We start from the raw sequence: 23617 nt of genomic DNA, 5'->3' as shown, positions 1-23617 counted from the left end.
GCATTAGCTTTACTACACCTTGATTCAATCTCACTTACTATATTGCCATCCTGAGAGAACACACATCCTAAATACTTGAAATTAGGATGTGTTCCAACTTTGCATCACCCATCTGACATTCAGTTCCGTTGAATTACTTACCTACTGACATCAAATTAGCCTTCCAATGGCTAATTTTCATACCATACTCATTCCACGCATTTTTAAGTTCCAACATATTAGACTGCAGGCTTTCGGCACAATGTGCCATTAAGAGCAAGTCGTCAGCATAGTCCAGACTGCTTACTACATTTCTACATAACTGAATCCCTCCCTGCCACTTTATACCGTTCAGCAGATGATCCATGTAACCTACGAACAACAAAGGTGAAAGATTAAAGCCTTGTCCAACCCTGTAAGTACCCTAACCCAATAACTCATTCTACCTCCAATTCTCACTGCAGACCAATTGTAAACATGAATACCATTGATTGACATTAATAATCTAGTCTTTTATCCTGTAGGCCCCCAGAATGACGGACACCTTTTCCCTCGGTACTCTGTCATATCCTTTCTCTAGATCTACGAAACTGTCTATTCCTCTCGTAGCCTTACATATTTATTACATTTTAGCCGGCTGAAACTTGAAATTATTGGAATTATTAATATAGCAACTTGTGCAAGTCCTGTTATTATTTCCTTTACTTTCTTTTATTATTAATAAAATTATTAGCAGAAATACGCAAAAAATGTCGTTCATCGAGGCTAAGGAATTTGTAACCTATAGCGCCACAGCAATTAGTGGAGACTTTGCACGTTCTCTGAGTAAGGGTAGCAAGGCATATTGTTGCCAAGGTCAGGGGCATTCGTCTGGCAGTCTGTTAGTTTCTTAGTATGTAGTGAAATACTAAATGGTTTCTAATTGTATAATCACGCCGGACTTCTATTTAATTGTAAAACATGTGACATATTTTTTTCCTTTGAAGAAGTTTTATTGCATAACCTTGAAAAAATCTCAAAACAACTATTATTACCGCACTTAAGTTGGTAAACTGTCAAACTTTACCTCCCTGTCGATGTCGAAATTAGCTCAGAAAGCTTTAAAAAAACTACAGTTTTGTAGTATTTTTTTTTCCAGTTTTGATGTACATACACACCCCTATCGCACTTCCTGCTGTATTCCGCAACCCCGGTTACTATTTGCTGTCTCTACACTTTCCCCGCCCCCCAACCCCATTCTAATTCCCAATTGCCGCTACTGGTTTTATCTATGCAATGATGTGGTATTTTCAATGAAGAAGACAAAATTTAGTGTAAAACTTCAAGCTTGCTTTATAATTAGTTTGATTTCTAATGTGAGCGGCAGCAACGCTGTAGTGAATGCAAGTATGGCTGAGGAAAATAGCACGCTGACCAAGTTTTCTACGTTCTTTTATGTTCCTTTATTGTTAAATATATTATATTCTAATAGAATATGTCCAGTATTTGTGTTATATAAGAAATGGGTAATCAAAGAAAATAAAACCATAAATTTCCATACATGTATTCCGAATAACATTTAATTTCAATATTCCTTCCTTTCTTTCTTAATCTGTTTACCCTCCAGGGTTGGTTTTCCCTCGGACTCTGCGAGGGTTTCCACCTCTACTCCTCAAGGGCAGTGTCATGGAGCGTGAGACAATGGGTCGGGAATGAAACTAGGGAGGAAGACCAGTACCTCGCCCAACCAGTCTCACCTGTTATGCTGGGGGGCCTTGGTGGGGGATGGGAAGATTGGGAGAGATAGGCAAGGAAGACGGAAAGAAGCGGCAGTGACCTTAAGTTAGGTACCATCCCGGAATTTGCCTGGAGGAGAAGTGGGAAACCACGGAAACCACTTCCAGGATGGATGAGGTGGGAATCGAACCCGCCTCTACTCAGTTGACTTCCCTAGGCTGAGTGGACCCCGCTCCAGCTCTCGTAACACTTCATATTTCGTGGCAGAGCTGGGATTGAACCCATGTCTCCGAGGGTGGCAGCAAACCACACTAACCACTACACCACAGAGGCGGACTTCAATATTTAATAAACTAATTGATTTCAAAGTATTACTTAATTTGAATAAAGAAGCTATAAAGGCAACAGAAAAGCCAATCGATCGAAGTTAATTTCATCTGATGACCAGTAATTTTCCGTCGAAAGTTTATTTCATACGCCAATGTACAGGAATAGAAACGGTGGATATTCCTGCCGTACGATATCCAGGTGATTTGAGCTTCCGATCCATGGAGGAAGGCAATGAAGTTATTGGGGCGAATTGGACAAGAGTGGTGGTTTGTACGAAAGTCATAACCTTCGTTGTTGATCAGAATGTGTTACTGCTGATCATCACATATAAACACAACTACCGAGAAAGTGGCTGTGTGCTTTGGGTCACGTAGCTTGCATTCGGGGGACTGTGGGTTCGAACCTCACTGTCGGATGACCTGAAAATTGTTTTTCGTGGTTTCCCATTTGCACACCACGCAGATGCTGGGGTTGTACCTTCATTAAGGCCACGGCCGCTTGCTTCCCACTCCTAGACCTTTCCTATCCCATCGTCGCCATAAAATCTATCTGTGTGGTTGCGACGTAAAGCAGATTGTAAAAAAAAGTAACACAAATGACCGGATTAGTATACCATGTTCACTTTACAGTTACTTTATGCTTGACAGAGGCCCGGCAAAATGTTGCTTTCAGTGAAATCTCAGCTTATTTATGGCTGTGACAGTATGGAAGTTGTTGAGGTGTAGGAGTAGTATAATAAGCGGGTTCGGCCGCCTCCTCCTCCTCCCGCCGCCTCCTCCGCCGCCTCCTCCTCCGCCGCCGCCGCCGCCCGCGGGAAATTTGAATTTTGGCGGGAGATTTGAATTTGTAAACAAAGCCACGTGCTTTTTGACAGCTGTCATCGACAACAACGCAACGCTAACCTCACTGCTGCCATCTTGACGGGCCTAAACCTCACTAGTGCCAACTTAACCTAACTAGCATGAGGTAAACAAACCCACGTGTTCTTTGACAGCCACGTGCTTTTTGACAGACAACAACGCATCGCTAACCTCAGTACTGCCATCTTGACGGGCCTAAACCTCAGTAGTGCCAACTTAACCTAACTAGCGCGAGGTAAACAAAGCCACGTGCTTTTTGACAACCACGTGCTTTTTGACAGATTTGTAAACAAAGCCACGTGCTTTTTGACAGCTGTCATCGACAACAACGCATCGCAAACCTCAGTACTACCATCTTGACGGGCCTAAACCCCAGTAGTGCCAACTTAACCTAACTAGCATGAGGTAAACAAAGCCACGTGTTTTTTGACAGCCACGTGCTTTTTGACAGATTTGTAAACAAAGCCACGTGCTTTTTGACAGACAACAACGCATCGCTAACCTCAGTACTGCCATCTTGACGGGAATAAACCTCGGTGGTACCAACTTAACCTAACTAGCTCGAGATAAACAAAGCCACGTGCTTTTTGACAGCCACGTGCTTTTTGACAGCTGTCATCCGCCATCTTTAAACTACAGAGCGCTGTGCTGCCCTCTTTCGTCACCTGTCATCGGCAGTGCTGCCATCTTGGCGGGCCTAAACCTTAGTGCTACCAACTTAACCTCACTAGCTCGAGATAAACAAATCCACGTGCTTTTTGACAGCCACGTGCTTTTTTGACAGCTGTCATCCGCCATCTTTAATCTATAGAGCACAGTGCTGCCCTCTTTAGCTACTTACCTTTGAAATGTGGTGGCGGATAATTTGAAAAAATGCTTTTTTGACAGCAGCCATCTTTGAGCGCCGTGCTACACTCTTTAGCTAGTTACCTTTGAAATGTGGTGGCAGGCAATTCCACATGACAGCAGTCATCTTTAATCAAGAGAGCACCGTGCTGCCCTCTATGTGGTGGCGGCAAATTGAAAAATTCTACATGCTCTTGTTTGGAAACAAACTCACGCGCTTTTTTGACAGCCGTCATCCGCCATCTTTAATCAACAGAGCACAGTGCTGTACTCTTTAGCTAGATACCTTTGAAATGTGGTGGCGGCAATTTGAAAAATTCTATGTGCTCTTGTTGGGAAACAAAGCCACGTGCTTTTTTGACAGCTGTCATCCGCCATCTTTAATCAATAGAGCACTGTGCTGCTATCATGCTGGCAATTTCGACAGCTGTCATCCGCCATCTTTAATCCAGAGAGAACAGTGCTGCACTCTATGTGGTGGCGGTAAATTCCACGTGCTTTACAAACCCATGTGCTTTTCTGACAGCTGTCATCCGCCATCTTTAATCTAGAGAGAACAGTGCTGCACTCTATGTGGTGGCGGCAAATTCCACGTGCTTTACAAACCTATGCGCTTTTCTGTCATCCACCATCTTTAATCCAGAGAGAACAGTGCTGCACTCTATGTGGTGGCGGCAAATTCCACGTGCTTTACAAACCTATGCGCTTTTCTGTCATCCACCATCTTTAATCCAGAGAGAACAGTGCTGCACTCTATGTGGTGGTAGCAAATTCTACGTGCTCTTATTTGGAAACAAATTCTACGCGCTCTTCAGCTGTCATCCGCCATCTTTAATCAAGAGAGCACCGTGCTGCCCTCTTTGTGGTGGCGGATAATTTGAAAAATTCAGCAGCCATCTTTAATCCAGAGAGAACAGTGCTGCCCTCTTTAGCTACTTACCTTTGAGGCGGTTAATTTGAAAAATTCTTTTCGACAAGCAGCCATCTTTAATCCAGAGAGAACAGTGCTGCCCTCTTTAGCTAGTTACCTTTGAGGCGGTTAATTTGAAATATTCTAGCTGCCATCTTTAATGAAAAGAGCATCGTGGTGCTATCTTGCGGGTAATATTTTACGTCACAGCTGTCATCCAACATCTTGCATTGCTAACCTTAGTGCTGCCCTCTTTAGCTACTTACCTTTGAAACAAAAAATCTATTTGACAAGCTGTCATCCGCCATCTTTAATCCAGAGAGAACAGTGCTGCACTCTATGTGGTGGCGGATAACTTGAAAAAATCTTTTTGACAAGCAGCCATCTTTAATCAACAGAGCACCGTGCTGCCATCTTTAGCTACTGCCATCTTACATCGCTTACCTCGCTGCTGCACTCTATGTGGTGGCGGCTAATTCGAACAAGTTTAATCACGCATCGGGCAAGCTAGAGTAAGCACGTGCTGCAGTGATGACGTCATCATGCATGTTTAGACTTGTCCGTTTTCTTAAGAGTAAGTCGATGTAAAGGAATGTAGTAGCGGTAAATTCGAACAAGTTTAAACATGCATCGGGAAAGCTAGAGTAAGCACGTGGTGTTGTGATGACGTCATTGTGCATGTTTAGACCTGATCGTTTTTCTTAAGAGTAAGTCGGAGTAAAGCAATGCAATAAGTACAACATTTTTGAATGCGATCAAATATTTATTTACAAATGTACTACAACAGTGTTCGTTTTTTGCTGCTGACAAGGTTGGTATGCTTCTTAACAACGTATGCTTCTGAAATGCCTCCTGCAACATTCAAATTAAACAAAGCATTTAGAAATATATTATACTAAGTATGTTATGCTTTACAGAGAAGATCATGTACTTCTTACCTTGCTGTTATTCCTTTTCGGAATCATCATCATCATCATCATGAAGTACTAGAGAAAGTTCATTCATACACTGTGTACAGTGTTCAATCCTCGGATTTGGTCCATCCCAATCATCATCACCATTTTCTCCTCGATGCTTGTAATGTCGTTCACAAGTTCTGCATAAAGCTACTTCGATTGACATCTTACTGTGTAGAGGAAGGATGTCCCAAAAATTATGTACGTAAGAGGCAGCGTACGTATATAAAAATCCTGGTGGTAAGTATTGAATAAGATGTTTCGGCATCGACGATCTACGTTTATAGAACATCTTAATAGCCTCACTCACTCGTGAAACATAAATAAGATGTTGCGTATGAGCATGCAAACAGCATGCACATTTACAGTTTTGTTCCATAGCGTACGATGTCGAAGCACACACTAATGAAAATGATAAAGATCTATTCTTATTTATAGTCTCGTAACAATATTCGTTAGCGGATGGTAAGTAACATCACTCATATGAATAATAAGACAATAGGCTGCTGTGTTAGCAGGAATGTTTTCAGATGTTTCAAATTCTAAACGAATATCAACTGGAGATTCTTTTATAGATTCTTCGTGATAAGAGCAGTCTATAACTACAATCGGTGCTTTATTTTTAAATTCTTGAGGTGTAAATAGCGGACGATCTTCTTTCTGATAATACGATGATTGAAATTTACAAAACATGTCATAGAGCATCCCAAACTTATTTTTCTCAAAGTTAATGTCGATGTTTTCGTAGGGATACGTAATTCCATTGAGATATAGTCTAACGTGTCTTAATTTGCAGTGATCAAACAGTGAGCTATCTTTTTCGTGATTGAATTTACGATTAGTTTGAAATCCAAAAATAATGTACAAGGGCTTCTCAGTAAAACGTGATGTTTTAACAGCCCAGCTATGCTTGTTTGTAGGTGGTAACACAGGATATTCATGCAGCTCCCAACTTCTAAAACGTATAGGTAATGGTGTATCATTTTCTACAATCTTGAGCAATCGAAGTTTTTCACGATCAGATAAGGTTACATGTGGGATCCGCCACAGTATACGATGCAGTGTTATTTTTGATCCTACAGGTGTTTCTACTGCTTTAAGAGAATTGTAATCACTTCGATCACGGATTAGAATAAGCTCTTGTTTTACGTTGATTATAATACGTGTAAAGTCTTCTGCGAATCCAAAAATATGTTTCAGTGATAACATACCCGTAAAAGTTCCATCCTCATTAATCATCCAGTTGTTAGTAGCTTTTGGACACCATCCAGCCATCCGCAAAAGATTACTTTCTTCATCACAGAAGGAAGGGTAGAGTTTCATTGCGCTTGTAATACCAACATTCTTCGTTCGATCTATTTCAACATTATTTACTTCATATCGCGCTTCAGAAAAGAGAAAAGCTAGAGCATGGATGTTTAGTTGTGAAGTGCTTGGTCCACTTCCATCAGACTTTTCTAATCGTCCTTCAATATAGAGGTAGCTTTCGTGTGGTAAGGTGTAAACATCTTGTTGATTAATAATAAAATGAATTTCATCATTGTTATTTAATCCAAACGTAAAAGGTTGATAGGAATGAAGCTCACTTCGTACTACACCTTCACGACTTTCTACTGTATTCGTAATGTCTAGCATTTCTTCCATTCTGTTGTAGTAGTGTATATCCTAAATCTTGGAGTATCTGCTTATGGGTATCTGTTAACTCGATGAGTCTCTGCACACATGTAGTATGTCTTCGGAATGTACACCGTGTTTTATAGATGGTTTTCATACTGGTTTAAGATGTAGTTTGTAAGCTACGTACGCGTGCTGATCTAAATGAATAAGCTGATTATGTTTATTTACAAGTCTAAGAGTAATGTTGCTAATGTGTTTTACAGACACAGGATGATAAAGAACTACTGCTGGTTTCTCACAAATAGTATATCCACGTTCCTCTGTAACAATAAAGTCGTGCAGGACGTGCGAAGGTTGTAGATTACTATTCAAGTCTGTAATAATATTACAAGTAATGTTCACATTATAATCATCGAAGAGGTTTATAGGTTGATCAGACTCGTAACGTACGTTCGGTAGGAGCTCCCTCGATGAAAATCCAAGCAGTGATCCAATCGAATCAGGTTGTGATTTGAAGTCAATCTTAAATGATGATTCAATAACACATTTATGCGTAATGTTGCTTATAGTGATTGAGAACTTGTAATTATGATTACTAAAACTATCTTCCCCAAACTGATCAATTAACGTACTTTCAATATAGTCGTGAATATCATCTACTGTATAACTACCTGAGGGTAGTGTTAGCACATACTCATCGTAATAGAACTTGTTTAAACCATCACGCACATTATAGATTTTATTGTAGCTTTCAAACGATACTAGTCCAAGACTATGCGGCTGATAACCAAGTTCCATTGGTGGATTAAAATAGATGGTTGTTTCAGGTCCTTCTCCACGTACAGCAAACGTTCTTTCACTGTTCGTCATCACGTAGATACTAATACACTTTCTCTACTGTCTGGGTTTGATATAAGAACATAAGACATAATCGTCCGCACATGCGTGTATTAAAGTTTTGCACACGGTTTTTATTGTAAACAATGTCTGCACTGCTTCCGAAATAACGTATGAGCTCAAAAGGAGGAGGTAAATCTCCATAGCTATCAAAATTCCATACTTTAGATTTACGTTTTACATAAGCAACGTAATGAGTTCCAGGTCCACGACTGTCGTCCAAGTTAATTACGGCACTTTCACGTTCACGTGGACGTGCTGGTAGTTGATCGCGCATATACACTCCTCGAAAATAATGAATTCCTAGTTGTTTAGCAAACGTAAAAACTTCATCATGCGTTAGAGCTCGATATGGCAGTGCATTCAGTAGACGTTTTTTGGAGAAATGTAGATACCAAGCCCTTTCTTGTATGGCGCTAGCTTCATGTTCACACCTTTGCCTCGTAACGCAATTGCCTCCATCGTCTTGTTATGACGTTCACTCTCTTTCCACTGTTGTTTCGCTTCTTCTACAGCTTTGACAGTTCTCGCTACAGCACTAGCACCACCTAGCAATGACCCTAAAGCTGCTAAGCCAGCAAACAGCGCAGGAAGAAATCCTCCTCGTTTTGGTACAGGAATAATTCGCGCACGTTTACTAAATATTGCTCTGCACTTTGGAGAAATTCTCGCTCTTGCTGCGCGTAACGCCTTAGTAATAGCTACACGAGGATTGTATTCCCCTCGAATAGCTTTTTGCGCAGCCTTTATAACATCTTTCCATCCAACAGTTTTTACTTTCTTCTTCTTCTTCATGTCGTTTGGATATCGTTGTTTCACCATGCTGGACACGACTTTACTAGTCAAGAGCAAATCATAAACTAACCGTTGCCTCTTGTTTCGTTTAATATATATATTACTATTACGTACTTTATGATTCAGTTATCATGAAGATTATAAAGCAGCAAGACACGCTACCTGTTACCGACATTGTACCACATCTCTTACCTAGTTCTAGTACAACTACAAGAAAACGTCATGGAACGTTGTTTCCTTTTACTGTTCGATGTATTATATCAGGTCCGTCGGGATGCGGTAAAACAAATCTTTTACTCACACTTATTACTTCTGTAAATGGTGTACGCTTCGAGAATATTTACGTTTTCGCAAAGTCAATCTATCAGCCGCTATATACTATTCTACAAACTGTAATGCACGATCTAGTTAAAGATGGAATAAGATATTTTAAATTTAATTCACATGAGCAAGTACCATCACCAGACGATGTGCTTCCTAATTCTCTAATGATCTTTGATGATGTCGCAACAGAACAGCAAAACGTTATTCGTGCATTCTTTAGTATGGGTCGACATAAATATGTTGATTGCACCTATTTGTGCCAAACCTATTCTCGTGTGCCCAAGCAGTTGATACGCGACAACGCAAATGTTATTGTGCTTTTTCGGCAAGATGAGCGCAACATGCGACATGTGTATAACGATCATGTTAACACTGATATGACATTCGATGACTTTAAACGTATGTGTGCTAAATGTTGGTCATTACACCGTTACAGCTTTTTAATTATTGATAAAGAAAGTGATGTACAGCATGGACGATATCGCATGGGTTTCGATCATTTTATATGCATTAACACAGAATTACAGTAACTACTTGATTAAAAACCACCATCATGTTAACATCTAGCAAGGAGATCACAAAACATATCATCCAAGCTCGAAACAATATTCGACGGAAATTTAAAGAGCTTAAACGTATTCAAGCAGACACGGATTTATTTTTAAAAACACAACTAAGTACACCACTCAAAGAAATTTTTAATTCTACTTCATTACCGCATTCTACTTCAAGTTTTGCTTCTATGCAAACATCATATCATAAAGAGAAGCATGAAGAAGAAAAGCATGAAGAAGATACGGAAGAGAAGAAGCAGGATGTAGATCAAGAAGAGGAAGATAAGGAAGAAGAAGAAGAAGAACTTAATGATGCATCACCATCTAAGCGTGTTGAGTTTTTAACTACAGATGTTATTGCAGAAACACCTACTACATCGACGCAAAATCTACCATCTTTGTCTGAGGTTATGATTACACCAGAGTATCGCAATCAGTTTAGAACTTTTATTCAAGATACCTATGGATCTCTCTTTGCACCTTATATAGAAAAACTTTTTACAGGACAAACTGACACTACCTATGGTATTCGCTACGAAGATGACTGTTTCCGGATTGGAAATTCAAATGTTAAGATTAATAGCAACAAACTCATTGTAAAAGGTGTTACCTATAAACCTACGAAAGGACTCTTAGAACTTCTTTTCTCACGAATACCTGACAAGGATATAATTTTACAAGATGATCTTAAAAAGTATAAAGCAATACTTTTTGCTACCGATGCAACACGACGTAATTACAAGAGAACAGAAGCTGTAAATGCGAATAAGAGTTACAAGTATCGTGAGTTTATTTCTAAGCTGTTTCCGACTGCACGTAGTCTAGACGTTATCTACAAGCCTTTGTTGCCGTATGTGGATGTAAGATACTGGAATGACCCAAACTTACTCGTTGAACGATTACAACTTTTAAGAGCATCGCAAGAGGCTGGTCACACTGGTCACGGATCAGAAATTCTAGAAATAGAAAGAGAACTACGTTATGCCGGTATTATTTTGTAATGGCTCGTCAAGAGAAGATCTCACCTGTAAAGGTAAACATCGCACATGAGTTACATAAACCAGCACGTCGCACCTACTGTCGCAGACGCGTTATTACACGAGGAAAAGATGATCTCTGGCAAGCAGACTTAGTAGAAATGATTCCATATGCTTCTAGTAATAAGGGCTATAAGTATCTACTTACTGTTATCGATGTGTACTCAAAGTTTGCTTTTGCACAACCCGTGCGTTCTAAAACAGCAGCTCAAGTTAAAGAAGCATTTAAACATATTGTTGAAGAATCGAAACGCTGCCCAAGGCTTCTTCAAACTGATCAAGGTAAAGAGTTTTACAACAAGGATTTTTCTTCTTACCTCAAGTTACTTGGCATTCAACACTACTCTACGTTCAGCAATCTCAAGGCAAGTGTTGTAGAACGCTTTAATCGTACACTCAAAACAATGATGTGGCGAGAATTTACAGCGCAAGGTTCATATCGTTGGATTGATCTGCTACCTAGACTTTTATCTACCTACAACGATACACCTCATCGCACTATCGGAACAAAGCCACGTCTTGTTACAAAGAATACACCTCGTCTAGATGCTATTCATCTTGTAATTAAAACAGCTGATCTACGTCGCCATCGCTTTAAAGAAGGTGATTTCGTTCGCATCAGCAAACACAAGTCTATCTTTGCAAAAGGATACACACCTAACTGGAGCACTGAAATTTTTCAAATCAGAAGTGTTAAGCTTTCTAATCCAGTTACGTATTTACTTCGCGATCTCAGAGGACAGCCTATTGAAGGAGGATTCTACATCGAAGAACTGCAGAAAACAAAATATCCTGATCACTATTTAATTGAACGTGTTATTCGACGTCGTGGCAATAAACTGTATGTTAATTGGCTTGGTTTTAATAACAGCTTTAATTCATGGATTAATAAAGAGGATGTACTTTAAATCTTATGTGTGTTTTCTTTTAATCCTCTACGTTTCCTTTCTTCTAATTCACTAGGACACGCTGTAGGATTAAACAACACCTGTAATATGTTTTGACAATTCATATTTATTTTAGACTATATACATACATTTTTATCCTTTGTTCATGTTACGGTCTTTGACACTCAGTTTTCGTTTTATTACACCAACAACGACAAGTGCTGCTATATTCTTCTGAGCAGCTAAAGCACTAGGTAATAACACATACACACACAGCATAACTTTACGAAGCAGATTTTAACAGCTACACGACATACTCTATGCAGGCAGCATGTAACTACATGTCAGGCGAACGTGTTCTAGGGCCGCAGGGGAGATGAAGCACGAAGAAAAGAAGATCAATCACTCTATTGATGAGTCCACGCCCAACATGCTTCCTCATCTTTCTCCCAGCACGTTTCTTCACCTTTTCCTTGTTTACTCTCTCCACAGCCATGATAAGTGTTTATAAGCGAAGACAACTCGTTAGTTTTAGGTCCGTGATACAGTTTAATTAGTTGACATGTACGGCACTGTCTCACAGAAGGTCTTCTAGCTAAACTCACGTGTTCATGATGTAAACTACACGTTTGAAGCTCTGACAAAACAGGATCTTGAGTCCACTCACGAGGCACCTTATCCCAAATCTTCTTTACAGCATTCGCAGCTACATTGACCAAAAATGCCTTTGGTAATGCATTTAACTCTTCTTCAGTAAAAGTGTTTAGTTTCTTTTTGCATGCATAAAACTTTACGATCGCCTTTTCAACTGCGTTACACTTAGTATCTGTTAGAAATGACATGATGTCTTTACTCTACAAATGTTTCTTTTACACTAAGGTTATTTCGACACTGCAGTTTACATATGTTGTTCACTTCCCGGCATGCACTGCGACACAACCAATCAAAGAGCATGCATACATGTTGTAAAGACTGTTTAGTTGTTTCTCTACTATGCTCTTTCGGAAGAGTTTTAAATGATGGGCACCCCAATTCATGCATGTCGATAACTTCACATGATGATGGTAGAAAATCACGCAACCATTCTTTCTTTTCACAACCCTTTAAAAGAACAAGATCTGCTCTTGACAAATGTGCATTCATCATTAAAGGTAGAAAACGATAAGGTATTCCTTTTTCTTCCCACTTCAAACCTAAATTGTTTTCAATCCACTGAGTCTGCTTTTTATCTTCATCTGTTTGCAAACAGTAAGGGAACGGTGGACTAAATACTAAACTAACAAGTTTTGGTGCCCACAACACACAGCAATCTAACACAGCCACCTCTTTAAACACAAACTTGTTTCCGTTTACTTTAAAGCCTTGCACATCAACTATTAATGTTTTCGTCATGTTTGCACTCCACACTCTATCACTGTTTCCCGAAGACTAAAGCTTTTAGTCAACGAACGGGTTTAAACATGCATGATGACGTCATCACTGCAGCACGTGCTTACTCTAGCTTGCCCGATGCGTGATTAAACTTGTTCGAATTAGCCGCCACCACATAGAGTGCAGCAGCGAGGTAAGCGATGTAAGATGGCAGTAGCTAAAGATGGCAGCACGGTGCTCTGTTGATTAAAGATGGCTGCTTGTCAAAAAGATTTTTTCAAGTTATCCGCCACCACATAGAGTGCAGCACTGTTCTCTCTGGATTAAAGATGGCGGATGACAGCTTGTCAAATAGATTTTTTGTTTCAAAGGTAAGTAGCTAAAGAGGGCAGCAATAAGGTTAGCAATGCAAGATGGTGGATGACAGCTGTGACGTAAAATATTACCCGCAAGATAGCACCACGATGCTCTTTTCATTAAAGATGGCAGCTAGAATATTTCAAATTAACCGCCTCAAAGGTAAGTAGCTAAAGAGGGCAGCACTGTTCTCTCTAGATTAAAGATGGCTGCTTGTCGAAAAGAATTTTTCAAATTAACCGCCTCAAAGGTAAGTAGCTACAGAGGGCAGCACTGTTCTCTCTGGATTAAAGATGGCTGCTGATTTTTTTCAAATTATCCGCCACCACAAAGAGGGCAGCACGGTGCTCTCTTGATTAAAGATGGCGGATGACAGCTGAAGAGCGCGTAGAATTTGTTTCCAAATAAGAGCACGTAGAATTTGCTACCACCACATAGAGTGCAGCACTGTTCTCTCTGGATTAAAGATGGTGGATGACAGAAAAGCGCATAGGTTTGTAAAGCACGTGGAATTTGCCGCCACCACATAGAGTGCAGCACTGTTCTCTCTGGATTAAAGATGGTGGATGACAGAAAAGCGCATAGGTTTGTAAAGCACGTGGAATTTGCCGCCACCACATAGAGTGCAGCACTGTTCTCTCTAGATTAAAGATGGCGGATGACAGCTGTCAGAAAAGCACATGGGTTTGTAAAGCACGTGGAATTTACCGCCACCACATAGAGTGCAGCACTGTTCTCTCTGGATTAAAGATGGCGGATGACAGCTGACGAAATTGCCAGCATGATAGCAGCACAGTGCTCTATTGATTAAAGATGGCGGATGACAGCTGTCAAAAAAGCACGTGGCTTTGTTTCCCAACAAGAGCACATAGAATTTTTCAAATTGCCGCCACCACATTTCAAAGGTATCTAGCTTAAGAGTACAGCACTGTGCTCTGTTGATTAAAGATGGCGGATGACGGCTGTCAAAAAAGCGCGTGAGTTTGTTTCCAAACAAGAGCATGTAGAATTTTTCAATTTGCCGCCACCACATAGAGGGCAGCACGGTGCTCTCTTGATTAAAGATGACTGCTGTCATGTGGAATTGCCTGCCACCACATTTCAAAGGTAACTAGCTAAAGAGTGTAGCACGGCGCTCAAAGATGGCTGCTGTCAAAAAAGCATTTTTTCAAATTATCCGCCACCACATTTCAAAGGTAAGTAGCTAAAGAGGGCAGCACTGTGCTCTATAGATTAAAGATGGCGGATGACAGCTGTCAAAAAAGCACGTGGCTGTCAAAAAGCACGTGGATTTGTTTATCTCGAGCTAGTGAGGTTAAGTTGGTAGCACTAAGGTTTAGGCCCGCCAAGATGGCAGCACTGCCGATGACAGGTGACGAAAGAGGGCAGCACAGCGCTCTGTAGTTTAAAGATGGCGGATGACAGCTGTCAAAAAGCACGTGGCTGTCAAAAAGCACGTGGCTTTGTTTATCTCGAGCTAGTTAGGTTAAGTTGGTACCACCGAGGTTTATTCCCGTCAAGATGGCAGTACTGAGGTTAGCGATGCGTTGTTGTCTGTCAAAAAGCACGTGGCTTTGTTTACAAATCTGTCAAAAAGCACGTGGCTTTCAAAAAACACGTGGCTTTGTTTACCTCATGCTAGTTAGGTTAAGTTGGCACTACTGGGGTTTAGGCCCGTCAAGATGGTAGTACTGAGGTTTGCGATGCGTTGTTGTCGATGACAGCTGTCAAAAAGCACGTGGCTTTGTTTACAAATCTGTCAAAAAGCACGTGGTTGTTAAAAAGCACGTGGCTTTCTTTACCTCGCGCTAGTTAGGTTAAGTTGGCACTACTGAGGTTTAGGCCCGTCAAGATGGCAGTACTGAGGTTAGCGATGCGTTGTTGTCTGTCAAAAAGCACGTGGCTGTCAAAAAACACGTGGGTTTGTTTACCTCATGCTAGTTAGGTTAAGTTGGCACTAGTGAGGTTTAGGCCCGTCAAGATGGCAGCAGTGAGGTTAGCGTTGCGTTGTTGTCGATGACAGCTGTCAAAAAGCACGTGGCTTTGTTTACAAATTCAAATCTCCCGCCAAAATTCAAATTTCCCGCGGGCGGCGGCGGCGGAGGAGGAGGCGGCGGAGGAGGCGGCGGGAGGAGGAGGAGGCGGCCGAACCCGCTTATTATACTACTTGTAGGTGGTGTTGAGTTATGACGAACGGAGAACGACTAATGATTCTGAATGTTAGCCTAGCAACGTTGTTAAGTTATTTATAGGATCAGTCGTGCTGCAATAGCACTTTCTGGCCCTGTGGGGAAAGCAATGGAAAACTACTTCGGTCCTTGTCTTGCTTAGTACACCTCAACTCGGCACCACCAACAGATTCTGCGCCTCCCGTAAAACCACCTAACCTATGTCGCTATTTGAGGATTCAAGCAGCCTTCGTGCTAATGACTTAACAAATACATAACTTACACATTATACTTGCTGCTGAGCAGGATCTGAAAAAGAGGACTAGAATAATAAACCATTGTTACTTGTTTAACATCCTTTCAATTACCGTAGACTGGGAGACGTAGGGATTTCGAAATTTTGTCCTACAGTAGTTCCTTAATGTGACGGATACGAACGACACGGAACTGTCCCATTCAAACACTCTTATATGCTACCGATTACAGCTGGGATCGATACTGCTATCTTGAGGAAAGAAGGCCAACTAAAAACTGACTTCACCACTCCGTAGGAGTCTGATACAGGTCTTTCGACTTGGCGCCCTATAGGAGACCTGTGCTTTAGTGAGGACAGGGCTCTTCTAATATTGAAGAAGCCACAAACACACAGCCTCCGAGGAACAAGAATTAACCAATGAAGGTTAAAATACCTGACAGGGCTGGGAATCGTACCGGGTCCCCTTGGACCAACGGCCACCATGCTAATCATTTAGCCATGGTGATGCACACGTCACCACTGAGATCGACAAGAGAACTGGACTGAGCAACTGGCCGCACGTTTTGGATCACGCAGCTATAAGCTTCATTCTGGCGACAGTATGTTCGAACCCACCGTCCGCAGCCTTAAAAATGGTTTTCCGTGGTTTCCCATTTTACACCAGGCAAATTCTGAGGCTGTAACTTAATTAATACCACGGTCGCTTTTTTTCCCACTCCTAGCCCTTCCCTGCCCCATCGTCGCCATAAGACCTATCCGTGTCGGTGCGACATAAAGAAATTGTTAAAAAAGAAAAAAGAACTGGATTCGATTTCCGAAATCGTGAAATATGGTCCGGTAAAAATGTTGCACTGCACCGTAAAAAAGGTAAGTATTCCCTGGTGATTTGTTGAGGTAGGAGTGGAAAAAACTGACCTGACTACCCCAACACCAATACATTTCAATTATTCACATTTCCACAGACACTACAATATCAATGAAAATAAGCTATTTATTCTTCTCGGAATATCTTGCTTGTTTATACAGTGAAGAAGCATTTGGACGGAGGAATAAGTTCCAACTATCAGTTTTCTCTTGTATACAAATTCGTTATTATTGTTTAACGAAGGAAGTCACATAGATGTTGGAACAAGAAGTCAGTTCTGCCAACTTTGCGAAAGTTGTTGCTTCTACATGCTGTGCCGACACGTGTAGGCCTAGTGTGTAGTTAACAACGAGGGCGATAAATCAGGTGTGGAAGCGTGACTTGTGTTTTGTGTCGAGTTTGTTTCTATTATCGGCGAGATTAACTTCAAAGCTTTCTTTCTTCCTTCCGTTTAGTACTTTACGCCGCTACCTTTGTTCCTTAATTGTATTACACGCTTTTGTTTGGTTTCATGCACTATTCTCGCGCAGTTTTAAAGCATCGACCGCCACAATCTAAAGTGGAACATCGTCACACAAATATCTTGCTTCATTCTTCCAAATGTCCAATACGACACGAGGCAATATTCAGCACTAGGAAACAAACTTCGAAGGAACACTGAATAATTCAAACACATGTAGATGTCTTCCTGACATGCTGAATACATACATTATCATTATAGACGGTTATGCCTTTCAGCGTTCAGCCAATATAGTAAAATATTTTCATAAATTTAAATATTGTATCAGGCACAAATTATCACAAACTTCCAATCATCTGATAGGCTAACGACCACAGCCAAGGCGGTCGTGTGCTGTGGAGGATCGAATCTCAGCACAGTTGAGTGGCACTCAACCTGCAAGCCTCAGTCAATTGCCTCTACAATTCTCCATTTGCAACTAGCTCCGTGGTCTCGTTCAGTTTTACACTTCCCATCTTCAAATCATTAAAACCTGTGTCTAACCATCGTCATTATGGGCTCCCCCTGCTTCTATTGTCCTTCACAGCTGAGTCATTATTCTCCTAGATAGCCTATCCTCCTCCATTCACCTCACATTACCACACCATCAAAGTTGGTTTATAAGCACAGCTTCATTCATCAAGTTCATTCCTAGCTTAGACTTCATCTCCTTGTTCCGAATACCACCCTGTCATTGTTCCCACCTGTTTGTCTTAACGAACCGTAATGTTTTCTGACAATTTGCCTCATTCACACGGAAAAATCGCAAATAATATCACGGCTAAAATATTTAAAATGCTTAGATTAATTCACTCGTAAAAAAATTACCAATAGCTTCAAGAAATTACGTATTTTATTTTAAAAAATTACTCGAAAATTTTATTTCTAAATTAAAGGGCGATATGAAAGGTTTTTATATAGTTAAAATTAGCATAATTTTAGAAAGTGTCTGTTACACTCATTGAGCATTGAGCCTGGTCATAGGTTAAAGAAAAAACCCCATGGTGGAAGAGAGTTTAAAGAATTACGGGATAAGGTATTCAATATTTGACGCTGATTCACCCTTACGAGATTCCGCTCAGGTGTTGTGCCTGGAAGTGTAGGTAGTTGGCTCAATGAGTAAGGTAACGATGTCTCTCATGTGGGCCTATGCACATCGATCTGCTTGAAGCAGGGCTACAATCCCGAGTACAGTTAGACATATTTTCGCCCAAATCTGAGTACTTCCAGTAGTGTCGAAAGAATAGCGCCAGAAGAGATGAAATATTAAGAGTTCTGTTAAGTGACTAGAGCAGTTTCTCTATCATTGATGATTAGGGTCGACTGTACGAATGACGTTGTCCACGTGAGCGACATTTTCTGCAGTGTATTTATGTGACAGTGACACGCAAGTCCAGAGCCTATGGTATCAGTACCGGGCGCGTCTAGTATTTCATCCAGTCTGTTCTGCTGCCATTCGTGCAACAATAGAGACATGTGGCATTCAAAAAGGACATTGCTCACTCACATATCTCAAACAGCTCGCAGTCCGTCGAACATGTTCGTCAATCCCTCGGCCATCACGGTTACCGAAATTGTCTCCCATGGAGTACGTGTAGAACTGAATTGGATAGGGTTTGGCACTGTCTTCGATATGCCAACCTTAGCCGCTCCCTAAAATTAGGCGTTTTGGGCATGAAACTTGATACTCTTAGATGATATCCGTCGCTCCATGGAGCCTTTCCATGCGAGAGTTGAGGCCGGCACTGGTTTAGAGTACATGGAGTACTGAAGTAGTGTTAGACACGCCCCGTAGACGCCACATACGAGGTACACAGTTATGGCTCCATGTGAATAACATTGCTACGTTTTACTAAAATCAGAACACTTTACAGAAGTTGAGCTTTTATCTTCATTTTCACAAGATGTGAACACTGAGTAATACTGAAGAAATGACTGGAATTGCAGCTTGGTGTGTCCAAGTGTTCAAGTCTAGACCAGCATAACCGACCCATAACCACTCAGCATTCCGTGACGAGGTCAGTGCGGTTCAGTGGGAAAGTCTGCTGATGGTCAACAGGCAGTGAGAATGCTACGTGTTAGTGCTGTATAGGCATACCAGTGATTTCGACGTAGGTCGGATTATCGGCATAAGAAGCTGTAAATCGTCGTATGGACGAACTATCTGATCTCTAGAGTGAAGCGTGTCCTTCGTAACCAGAATTTGCACTTAACAGTACGAAGAATAATAAACACAAGAAGAGAAAGTTCTTGTCGTCAGAAGTAGACTGTGACGAGAGAAGATTCTCATCTCAGGAGGATGGTTTCGGCCCATCGGTCAGCCCCGCCAATGGTGTTAGGGCAACAGTGGGCACTGCTACGTATTCTCTCCATACCAGCTGTTACAAGAAGGCACATTTTTTACATTCTGGATTGTGTGTACGTCTGCCATTCCGCATACTATAATTGGCACAGCAGGACATGGCTACTAGTCCGCAGTCGTACAACGAATAACATAAGTGGAGTGATAAATGTTACAATATTCTCTTTTCGGATGAACCTGCTTTCGTATAGGCGAATATTATTGTAGGATGTACGTTCAATGGATGATAAACTGTGAGGTGTATGGTAGGGTATATTCGTACCACGCATACTTCACCAACGTGAGTGACGGCTAGCTTCTATCTGAGCGACGCTTCGAGAACTTTCAGGAAGGTCTTTCTTCTCTACCGCGCATCACCCACCCCCACACCGCACGACGCTGTACGTCATATATATATATATATATATATATATATATATAAAAGTAGCAAGGCCATATATGGCCTTGCTATTTTTAAGTGCTCTTATAGGAGCAGCTACAGCCACGGAGTTCACAGCCGACGTCTACAACGCGGATTTGAAGGGCTTCACCCGAAGACTCGCAATCAAGACCGATCACGCCGACCCGGTCCTGCGGGCCCTGATGGTGTGCCATCGAAAGGGCCGTGATAGGTAAGAGGATGCGTGTACTATCTTTGGTAACATCACTCAGTTTTCGGAGCACGGAGCCGAGGACCAAGTGAGACTCGCGAAGGCAGTCCCACCCCAGACGGTCATCATTTACCCCGAGGACTGAAACTGGCTCACCAGCTACGAGCGGAACCTTTCTCGTGATTTTCAAGTTATCCGGCCTAGCATTGAAATTAGATCACAGGACAACGACAGACTTGAGGCAGCTTCCCAGACCCTTCGGGAGGAGAAGAAGATGATCACCGCCGAAACGCAGACCACCAAGTGGCTAAGGCACAATCAGATGGGCACGGACTCATACCCTTCGGCAGTCATGGAGGCTGAGGACTGGTCATCCTGCCCTGATTCTCCAAGAGGACGCAGACGACCAACGCAGCCATCCAGGTACGTCCTCCACTTTCACGGGCCACCCAGGTCTCATGGCCTGCCTGTGCCACCACCACCACCACCACCACCACCGCCACCACCGCCACCATTCCTACACAAGGGCACCAGTATCTCCTGCCGATGCCAGCCAGGAAGAAGCAGAAGGTACAGCGGGGCTGTCCGTGCCCTCACAGTCCCCAGACAGAGAGGAGGAGCACTAGCAGGACAAGGCTTCATCCACTACCGAAAAGAGACCGTCATAAAGAACACGAAGCCACACCCGCACCAGAAAGTAGATGACGGCCCACCAGGAGAGGGCCACCCATCAGCAACCCACGAATACATGCAGGGAGGCATTCGAACGAAGAACCAACCAGGAGAGGACTTCGACAGAAAGTGACAATCAGTTGAAATCCAAATGTCCGACTCAGCAACTCTTGCAGTGTTTTAGCTGTATGAGGTGGAGCCACCACCGGGTTATCCGTGGGCTCCATGTACGCACTACCGCCGTTCTGGTGACCACCAACACTAGGGAGGCGCCGGTGTGCGCCAACTTTGCGGGTGGTTCACCCGGCCTTTCATCGCAGTTGCTCAGTATACAGGGCCATGGCACGTGTAGAGAGGAAGGAGGCCCGCCGCCATGCACCTGCCCATTCCAATAGGTTCCCGCCTAGACGGGAGTGGTGACTTTCTCCGGGATCGGAGAATGGGCACCAAGCACCCAATGGCGACCAGGTTGTATGTCAGGTCTTAGGATTTCTCGCAGCAAGGTTCGGTAGCCTACAAGGCCCATGATAGTACCTAGAAGGACTCTTCCCCTGGATAATTGGAACTGCTTGGAACTTGTTTAATGACTTGTGTATGATACTTGTTTCTGAATAACATTACGTGGACTATTCGAGACCACATCCTCGCATGTGTTATACACAAAATGCCAGATTTTACATGTAGGCATCTTTCGATTTCCGCCTATGTGGTTTTTCCCCGGCCCTTACTACCTAACTCCACCGCTATCATACACCATCACTTTATCTGCCTGGTAGCATGTTGAGCATCGGAACAAGCCGGTACACCTTCAGTATCACTCCTTTCTAATCCTCCCTGCTGTCTCTTTCTCTTCTTAGAATTAACAGCATGTCGGAGGCGATGTAGGTGGTGTTGATCGCCACGCAGTGGGTAAGGCGGGACTAGGAGGCATCCGAAAGATAAACGCTCATTATTCTGTCTTGTTTCACTTTTGGCAGAAGTGACAAGAATGGTGGAGTGGCCAAGATAACCTATCTATTGGAAGGTGATCATTCATCGACAAATAGTGTTAATCTCTGTAAACGTATGAAACTATATCATTTTGAACTATGTGGGTCTTAAGCAAATACTCGTACTATGTGTGAAATAATCTTCACTGAATGCAGTTTCCCAAATATGACGAAACGTTAGGGCACTGGTTCCGGAACGAAGGCGTTACCAAACATAGAATGATTTGCCTCGTCCAACATTCAGGCTCAGTAAAGCACATCAGATCAAAGTAGAAAACACCTCGAAAATAAATGTATACATGTCCTTTATACAGAGATGGGTTACGTAGCCGAGGTTTTAAAGGCGTGGTCGTTTCACCTAGGAGGACGAGGCATCGAATTTCCGTAGAAGTTGAAAAATTCATAAATGCGGTTTCCACTTCTGGAGAGGCACACGGCCCTGAGGTACACTAAGCCTACACCAAAATGACTACCAGGTTAATTCCTGGGGGTAAAGTTGGTCGAGCATATAGGCTAAGCACCCTATCACTCTCATTGTCGAGGTTATGGCCACGATCTCCACTCGAACTATAAACCTGTTGTTGAACAGGCAGAAAGCGCACTAAATAGTATCAAGTGAAGCGTTATACCAAGGTTTATAACTAACAAATAACTATTTACGGTATAACTGTGTGTTATATGCACACTTGAGGTGTATCTAATTATAACAGGCATTATTGTAACGAAACAGCAATAAGGGTTGCGGGACAGATTTTAGGCCGATGGCCATGATGTCCAAGATGGTTACAATATCGAATTCCTAAAGGAATACTCTTCCTAGTGCCCATTATTACTGTAGCGGCGTGCTGGAGGTCAGCTGTCAATTAGCATTCAGTGAGGTCTACTCGAAGCTAAATGGTCTTGAAACATTAAGTTGACAGTGCTCTCGGCGCCATGGCCCAGTGATGGAGAAAGACTCTTCACTGTTCGCCAAGGGAACTGAGGTAAACGTACACCAAAGAAAAACTGCAAATGACCGAGCAAGTGTCCGTGAGGTTAGGGGCGTGCAGCTGTGAGTTTGCATCCGGGAGATAGTGGGTTCGAATCCCACTGTCGGCAACCCTGAAGATGGTTTTCCGTTGTTTCCCATTTTCACACCAGGCAAACGCTGGGGCTGTTCCTTAATTAAAGCCACGGTTTACTCCTTCCCACTCATAGCCCTTTCCTATGGCATCGTCGCCATAAGACCTATCAGTGTCGGTGCGACGTAAAGCACATTACAAAAATAAAACACTCCAAATGGAGTCATTCTCGTGACTCTCAGCCTGATAAGTAGGTAACGTAAGCTTCTGTCTAAAGGTTTCAACGTTCCACAAATTCACCAATGCAATTAATCAGTATGAGTATTTTACCGTTAAGTTTATAGTTTCTAAAACTATCTAACCGGGCAAGTTGGCCGTGCGGTCAGGGGCGCGCGGCTGTGAGCTTGCATCCGGGAGATAGTGGGTTCGAATCCCACTGTCAGCAGCCCTGAAGATGGTTTCCTGTGGTTTTCCATTTTCACACTAGGCAAATGCTGGGGGCTGTACCTTAATTAAGGCCACGGCCGCTTCATTCCAATTCCTAGGCATTTCCTATCCCATCGTTGCCGTAAGACCTAGGCCTATCTGTGTCGGTGCGACGTAAAGCCAGTAGCAAAAAAACTATCTAAAGTGCTTGGTTGAGAAACTTGTAATTTAAAAATTCGTAGGAATTCTCCAGATAACAATAAATGTCAGTACAATCTGTTTGATGAATCAAC

Source organism: Anabrus simplex, chromosome 2 (assembly GCF_040414725.1).
Source record: "Anabrus simplex isolate iqAnaSimp1 chromosome 2, ASM4041472v1, whole genome shotgun sequence".
NCBI lineage: Eukaryota > Metazoa > Arthropoda > Insecta > Orthoptera > Tettigoniidae > Anabrus > Anabrus simplex.
Note: the sequence above shows the minus strand (reverse complement) of the source record.